This window comes from Kogia breviceps, chromosome 2 (genome assembly GCF_026419965.1).
Source record: "Kogia breviceps isolate mKogBre1 chromosome 2, mKogBre1 haplotype 1, whole genome shotgun sequence".
Lineage (NCBI taxonomy): Eukaryota > Metazoa > Chordata > Mammalia > Artiodactyla > Physeteridae > Kogia > Kogia breviceps.
The window spans coordinates 65183407-65191316 of NC_081311.1; the positions used below are offsets into that span (position 1 = coordinate 65183407).

Sequence of the window (7910 nt, forward strand, 5' to 3'; positions counted from 1 at the left end):
CAGGTTCGATCCCTGGTGAGGGAACTAGATCCCACATGCTGCAACAAAGATCCGCATGGTGCAACTAAGACCCAATGCAGCCAAATAAATAAATGTTTTTTAAAAATCAGAATAAGGATGCAAGTGAATCAAATTTAAGAAAGATCCATCGCCTCTTTTCAGAAACAAATAATTAGTACAGAAAGATGAGCAGTTTTAAAGTTGAGACATTGATATATGCCCTGTTTGATTTGAACATAGAATGTTTAAAATGTATATCAGTGGTATAGTAAGATGTTTAAAAGAAGAAGTCAAATAAATGCTGTAATTAGGCAGAGAGAAATTGTATTTAGAGCTGGATTCTACCTCCACCACTTATTATCTGAGAAGCCTTAGGCAAGTTATTTGATTTCTCTGTGCTTTAGTTTCCTCAGCTCTAAAAAATGGGAGAAATATTAGTACCTAACTCATGGGATTGCTGTGAGAATTAAGTAAATACTCTTAGAATAATACCTGGCTCCTAGCAAGTGGCCAGTAAATGTTAACTATCATTATTACCATTCTTATCATAAAAAGATATATTTTAAGTAAACATCTTTTAATCTGGCTTTGTGAAGTCACAGGGAGTGAAGTATACACATTTGCGCTGAGCTGTAACTCTAAGGAAAGGCCAGAGGCTGAATGGGCCATCTAGACTGATGACTCAGACAAAGCCACAGTTCAGGTTTCCAGACTGATTCAGTCCTTGGCTTCTGTTCTGACACTGACAGCAAAAATGCCAATTAGTGCAAGAGTGATGAGTTTTTTTAACATGGGTGCTGTTCATTAGAGATTCAAATCAGATCACTTACATCTTGTATAGGACACCAATAGTGATCAACCAAGTTCAGTTGTAAACCACTGGCATGGAGGTAAAATGCTTCATATCTAGTTTCTGTGCTCCTGAACCATCTGCTTCTGAATTCTAAATTCTCAGCTCAGCCACTGCCAAGGGGCTAAACATAGCTAAAGGGTTGAAATTATAATTTGATCTGACAACCCAAGTATCAAACAAGCCTACTTTAGCCAAATAAGTAGAGTGGTGACAAATATCAGAGTAGTATATCCACTCTGTGGTATGTGCTTTATGACAAGAAAATAATAATTGAGAGTATTGGTAAATATCTTATTTCTTATCTGATCTAGAAAAGGGTGTCAGCATAGATTGTTATAAAACTTTAGGTTGGGGCTTCCCTGGTGGCGCAGTGGTTGAGAATCCGCCTGCTGATGCAGGGGACATGGGTTCGTGCCCCGGTCCGGGAAGATCCCACATACCGCGGAGCAGCTGGGCCCGTTAGCCATGGCCGCTGAGCCTGTGCATCCGGAGCCTGTGCTCCGCAACGGGAGAGGCCACAACAGTGAGAGGCCCGCGTACCACAAAAACAAAAACAACAACAACAAAAAACTTTAGGTTGACAAAACTATTGTTAAGGTTAAGTGATTTAGAGAGGAGAAATCTAGGGAAGTGAGGGATATCTTAGAATTCCCATGATCCTGAATTGTCTAATAGACTAATGTTGAATGTATATAAACACCACATGAAATAAGATAAAGAAGATTTAGATCTACTAAATAAATGCTGCTAATGATCATGATGATGAAGTGGAGTAAATGTCAAATACAAAGAGCAATGATGTTTTAAATCCTATTATTTAAATGATCTTTTGTACTAACACTACATTTGAAAAGTGTTTTATTGTTTTTCATTAGCTATTTCTCATCAGAGTCCTGTCAGTAGATCTGCTTTAATACTCACATTTTATATATGAGGAAGCTGACATAAAGAATAATTAACTAGTCAGGGGCTTCCCTGATGGCTCAGTGGTTAAGAATCTGCCTGCCAATGCAGGGGACACAGGTTCGAGCCCTGGTCCGGGAAGATCCCACATGCTGCGGAGCAACTGAGCCCTTGCACCACAACTACTGAGCCTGCACTCTAGAGCCCGCGAGCCACAACTACTGAAGCCCGCATGCCACAACTACTGAAGCCTGCGAGCCTAGAGCCCATGCTCCGCAACAAGAGAAGCCATCGCAATGAGAAGCCCTCGCACCACAATGAAGAGTAGCCCCCACTCACCGCAACTAGAGAAAGCCTGCGCACAGCAGCGAAGACCCAACACAGCCATAAATAAATAAATAAATAAAATACAAAAAAAGCTTGCCAACTTAAAAAAAAAAAATCTTCAGTCTTTTGAAACCCTTTATACGATATATGAATAAAATGAATCCTTGACATTCACAGTAGGGTGTACCCTAAGTCATTTGTGGAGCCCTTATTCCATTGTTGTATTTGATTTTTCAGATAAAATGTGTATGAGATCATAATTAGAGAACTGATGGTTGCTTAGGCTCAGGGACCATGTAAGTGACTAGCCCTGAACCCCCAGTTCCAGGTGTACATATTCAAAGTGATACCTCAGCAAAACCACAAATAACTGTGTCATGGCCTTTCAGGATAGTTCCTTGTTTAATCAAAAATGCCAAATGTTAAATGTGTGAATGCCAAGGGCTTTTTTGTATTTTTGATCAAATTCCTAAGTCCATGGCTGAGTGGCATTGCCAGTGGCAGGAACAAGGGATGCTCACACTTGAGGAAGCCATGAATTCACTCAAGCTGGGTCCTCAGATGAAGTGAAGCCAGTTTGCAACCAAACAAACCCCTGGGACCAGGATGTAGAGAGTAGGCTGTGGCCAGAGCTGGAGTGGGTCTGGCCTGGTTTAAACTCTGCTCCAGCCTAATAAGGAAAAACCAGCTGGTTTTGGGTCTCTGCCTTTGCCTTTAAGTCCTGATGTGACTTCTTTTCCCCAGGGTTTCTAATTAAAGAATAAAATTTAACTAGTTACAAAAAAAATTAGTTCAATGAGAAAGAATTAGTTCGGTTCTGAGAGTTTGAAACCTATCCTCATATATACCTCTTTAAACTTTAGTTATTCATTTTTAAAGAGCAATAAAGCTTGAATAAGATTTTTTTTTAAAGTCTTCAAAACAGTATTTATAATATGACCCTGTTTTATTTTTTTAAATTTTGGAGTACAATATTCCAAAACATTAAACTGGTTATAACTAGGTAGTGGAACTATGGAAGATTTTTCTCTCATATTTTTTCTTAGCTGTACTTTAAAAAAAACTTCTAATAAGAGTATATTATATTTATAAAGAGAAAAAAAAATGGTAAAAGTTGCCCCCAAGGCAAAAAAAGAAAAGAAAAAAAAGCTTCAAGGACACCAGTAGAAAAAAGAAGCAAACTTTGGCTGTAGCCTAACTGATGGTCTCTACCTACCTATCTGTCAAATATATGTTTGTATATAAACATAAATATGTGTATCTATATGTACATCTATACCTATATCTGAAGAGATAATTTGAATTACCAGTAGGAAAGGGAAGTCAAAGAAGAAAGAATCAGCAGTGTTCATCCAAGACAGCCTACCTGCACCTGGTGGTGCTGGCAGCTCCAGACCAACACTACCATATGCCATAACCGATTACTTACCTTGCTCCAATCCATGCTCATACAACAGCATTCTGATTTCAATTGAGTTTTTTAAAAAACAGAATTCTTTTATTTATTTTTATTTTTAAAAATAAATCTATTTATTTTTGGCTGCGTTGGGTCTTCGTTGGGGTGCATGGGCTTCTCATTGTGGTGGCTTCTATTGTTGCAGAGCATGGGCTCTAGGTGCATGGGCTTCAGTAGTTGTGGCATGCGGGTTCAGTAGTTGTGGCTCATGGGCTCTAGAGCGCAGGCTCAGTAGTTTTGGCGCATGGGCTTAGTTGCTCCACAGCATGTGGGATCTTCCCGGACCAGGGCTCGAAACCGTGTCCCCTGCATTGGCAGGTGGATTCTTAACCACTGCACCACCAGGGAAGTCCCTAGACTTCTTTTAAATAATAAGTTGATGGGCGAATATGGCACTTAGTTTGCTCTCAAGCCATGTTTCTCATTGTAAATTAACAAATTGGAAATGTGGATGCTGCATTACTCTCTTGGGAGATTGATTAATGTAATAAGTACCTTGCAAAAGGACTGGACCGCTATAAGAGTTTCTGAAAAACAAATTAGGTTTCTGATCTTGGATAGCTGAGGACCAGACAATGAAACCTGGTGATTTCATCAAGGTGATTACAAGCAGCAAGATCTTATGACAGTCAACCAACTGGACTTCCCTAAGACGCAATCCTGTAATTCAATGTGTGACATTTAGCATGAAATAAATACATGGCAGGTGTGTTTTGGAGACCCTGCCATAAGATACTTCCACAATATGAATGATGGGGATGGCATTTTAGCTATGATCCAGCCTATCTTTCTTAGCTTGGGAGTTGTAGATAAACTGAAGACCAGAGGAAGTAAGTCGGTTATCTAAGATTGCAGTTGATACCAGCTCAAACTTGAAATTATAATTGGTGCCTCCTAGTCCAGCATATGAAACTTTTCCATAGCCTTTATGAAATAATATCACAGCTGTTAAATGCACACATCCATGACTGTATCTTCGTTTCCTGTTTTAAAAGGTATTTATTAACTAGCATGTTCAAAGCACTCTGCTAAGTTAAGATTTTCTTCAAATCTGTTCTATATGGGGCTTCCCTGGTGGCGCAGTGGTTGAGAATCCGCCTGCCGATGCAGGAGACACGGGTTCGTGCCCTGGTCCGGGAAGATCCCACATGCCGCGGAGCAACTAAGCCCATGAGCCGTGGCCGCTGAGCCTGCGCATCCGGAGCCTGTGCTCCGCAACGGGAGAGGCCACAGCAGTGAGAGGCCCACATACCGCAAAAAAAAAAAAAAAAAAAAAAAAAAAAAAAAAATCTGTTCTATATGTTTTATAATATGAGTAAATGTTTAACACTGGGAGTAGGGTAGAGGAAAATATGGCTATTTACTAAGAAGCTAATACATGCCAAGCATTGTTCTAGATACACTACATCTTACTTTCATTTATTATATGATTAAATGCTTTCCAATAATCACAATTTTTATTCAATGATCATCTTGGATATGACCTGATGCAATGAAGTGCATTCATTTAGGGCAGCAGTCCCTAACCCTTTTGGCACCAGGGACCAGTTTCATGGAAGACAATTTTTCCACGGACTGGAGTGGAAGGGGATGGTTTCAGGATGATTCAAGTGCATTACATTTATTTTGCGCTTTATTTCTATTATTATTACATTGTAAGATATAATGAAATTATTATACAACTCACCATAATGCTGACAGGAGCTGGAGCTCAGGCGGTAATGCAAGCAATGGCGAGCGGCTGTAAATACAGATGAGGCTTTGCTCACTTGCTTGCTCCTCACCTTCTGCTGTGCGGCCTGGTTCCTAACAGGACATAGACTGGTAGTGGCTCGTGGCCCAGCAGTTGGGGACCCCTGATTTAGGGTATCATTAGAGAACTTATATGGTACACGTCCAAAGGTTTTAGTAAATAATAAGTGAAAGTAATACTCTCAACGGAAGAGGTTCTTTTCTTTCTTGCTACACACTAAGCATCTCTCCCACCCCCCACAAAAGCTCACAAAAGACCACATATTGTGTGATTCCATTTATATGAAATGTCCAGAATAGACAAATCTACAGAAACAGATAGTAATTTGTGGTTGCCTAGGGCTGTGGGTGAGGGGAATGTGGGAAGAAAAGGAGTCACTGCTCTTGGGTATGGGTTTTTGTGGGGAGGGTGAGGAAATGGTCTACAGTTGATTGTGGCAGTGGTTGCAAAACTCTGTAGATATACCAAAAACCACTGAATTGTACACTTTAAATAGGTGAATTGTATGGTATGTGAATTATATCTCAATACAGCTGTAATTTTTTTTAAGTTCTAAATTTCTGCCGTCCAATTGCACAGTCCCTTCAGATCAACCCTGTGAGATATCCTCTTAATAGAATGGGAGGGTTTTACCATTAATGAGTAGTAACTTCAAAAAAAACAAGTAATATAAAAATGAATTCCAGCACAGAAAATAGGAACTTATAGAAACCATGGTGAGTGATAGATAAATACGCCGACTGGGAATAACTCATGTGCGTCCTAAAGTAAATCACTGATCCAGTCCTTTATGAAACAACAACACAGAAAATCCTGGCCTCCTCCAGGGTTCTGTTGTCTGTCTTTGACCAGCTCATCCACTCTGCACTTTGCCCATGAACAAAGCACACTGTTGCCGACTGAGCCCTATTTGTGGTATCTCTTAATCTTTCCTTTTCGGACCTGCAGTATCTCATCCATTTTTAAAATATCTCTTAGAAGTACTCTTTCCTCATTCTTCTTCCACATGGTTTTACAGATTTTCTAGGACAGCCTCCTCCCTTTACCCCAACACTTGAAAAAAAAAAAAAACAGCACCTACACACCCCAGAGAGCTGCAGTTCAACAAGGTGAAAAGGTGTGGTCAGACGAATACCTTGGGTGAGGATGGATACAAGAATAGTTTTATTGCTCTCTTAATCATTGGATTCCTGGAGGCACCTCTTTCCTAGGCGATATTAAATCTTTCCATTGTCTGGACATTCCCTTAAGAAATCGCTTGCTTTACCTGCCAAGATGAATTCTGAGGGAGGGCCTTACCTGGCACAAACTGCAGTGGATCTTCACAGGCTAAGGAGGGTTCCACCGGGGCTCCTGGCCCTTCCCCTCACTTGCTGAGTGCAGGGAAATCTGCTGTGGCTTTCCCTTCCTGGGCTTGCCCATCCTGCTAATTTTAGGCTGCTTCCTCATGCAGCCACCTTGGGTATCAGCATGTGGCTCCCCTCAAAGGAGCTATTTTCTCCTATGAGTCTCATTTGTTTACAACTTCTCTCCCTTTTCCTCCTCAACCCCACCTCTGTATAGCTGAGCTATTTCTTAATAATAAATAAAATATCTTCCAGAATTATGCTTACTCTAATCTGAGTTTATACCTGAATTCAAGGGACTAAGGAAAACTTTTTATATTAGATTTTCATTGTACTTCCCAGTAGCCAGATTTCCAAATCATGTTTATCTAACAAACTAGGTTTCTACTGTGGATAAGATATTAGGTCACAGGGATACAATGATGAGCAAAGAACATGTGTATTTCACTGATGTAATCTCGATAACAGATTTATCAAACTTCCACTATGTTCCGTGCTCTCTGTTCAGACGTGGGAATACGAAATTAATAAAGCAGAGCCCCCATTCTCAAAGAGCTCATTAGATATTTCAGTATACATAGAGATTCAAAGAGGCAGGGCTTACAAATTCCTGAGACTTAGTTTTTATATAATGAATGGAAATTATGTCTTCATATATGTTATAGACATAAACAAATTGCTTATTAACTTAAAGGATATAAATATACAAGGGCAGTAGACAAAATGGATACGCTAAGCAGCATCTCAAGGCTTTCCTTTACATATCCCCCTGAGCATTTTGTTATTCTATGGAGCCAGAGGGGTTGAAGAACCTGGAGAAGCCATTCTAGGCAATCAAAGCACAGATGATGGGCTTCCCTGGTGGCGCAGTGGTTGAGAATCTGCCTGCTGATGCAGGGGACGCGGGTTCGTGCCCCGGTCTGGGAGGATCCCGCATGCCGTGGAGCGGCTGGGCCCGTGAGCCATGGCCGCTGAGCCTGCGCGTCCAGAGCCTGTGCTCCGCAATGGGAGAGGCCACAACAGTGAGAGGCCCGTGTACCACAAAAAAAAAAAAAAAAAAAAAAAAAAAAAAAAGCACAGATGATGACTATCAATATAACAGGACACATTCAACTTAAGATCTTTCGAGATGATGGCAATGTTAATTAATGTATGTGGTATTCATTTCACAGTACATATGTGTATCAAATCATGACGTTTTACACCTTAAACCTACGCAGTATTATATGTCAATTATATCTCAATAATGCTGAAAAAAGATTTTTATTCTAC

At 40.3% G+C, this 7910-nt stretch overlaps 1 protein-coding gene across 3 annotated transcripts in view; it reads right to left on the bottom strand.

The window, feature by feature from the left end:
• MYPN (myopalladin) overlaps positions 1–6711 on the bottom strand; it is a 100827-nt gene extending 94116 nt beyond the window's left edge. Inside the window, exon 1 of one of the 3 annotated variants that reach the window (XM_067025508.1) lies at positions 6592–6711. The gene's annotated coding sequence lies outside the window, so the exon portion shown is untranslated. The remainder of the gene's footprint in view (positions 1–6591) is intronic. The other 2 variants (XM_067025507.1, XM_059052660.2) reach the window with 2 other exon arrangements.
• Between the last annotated feature and the right edge of the window lie 1199 nt (positions 6712–7910).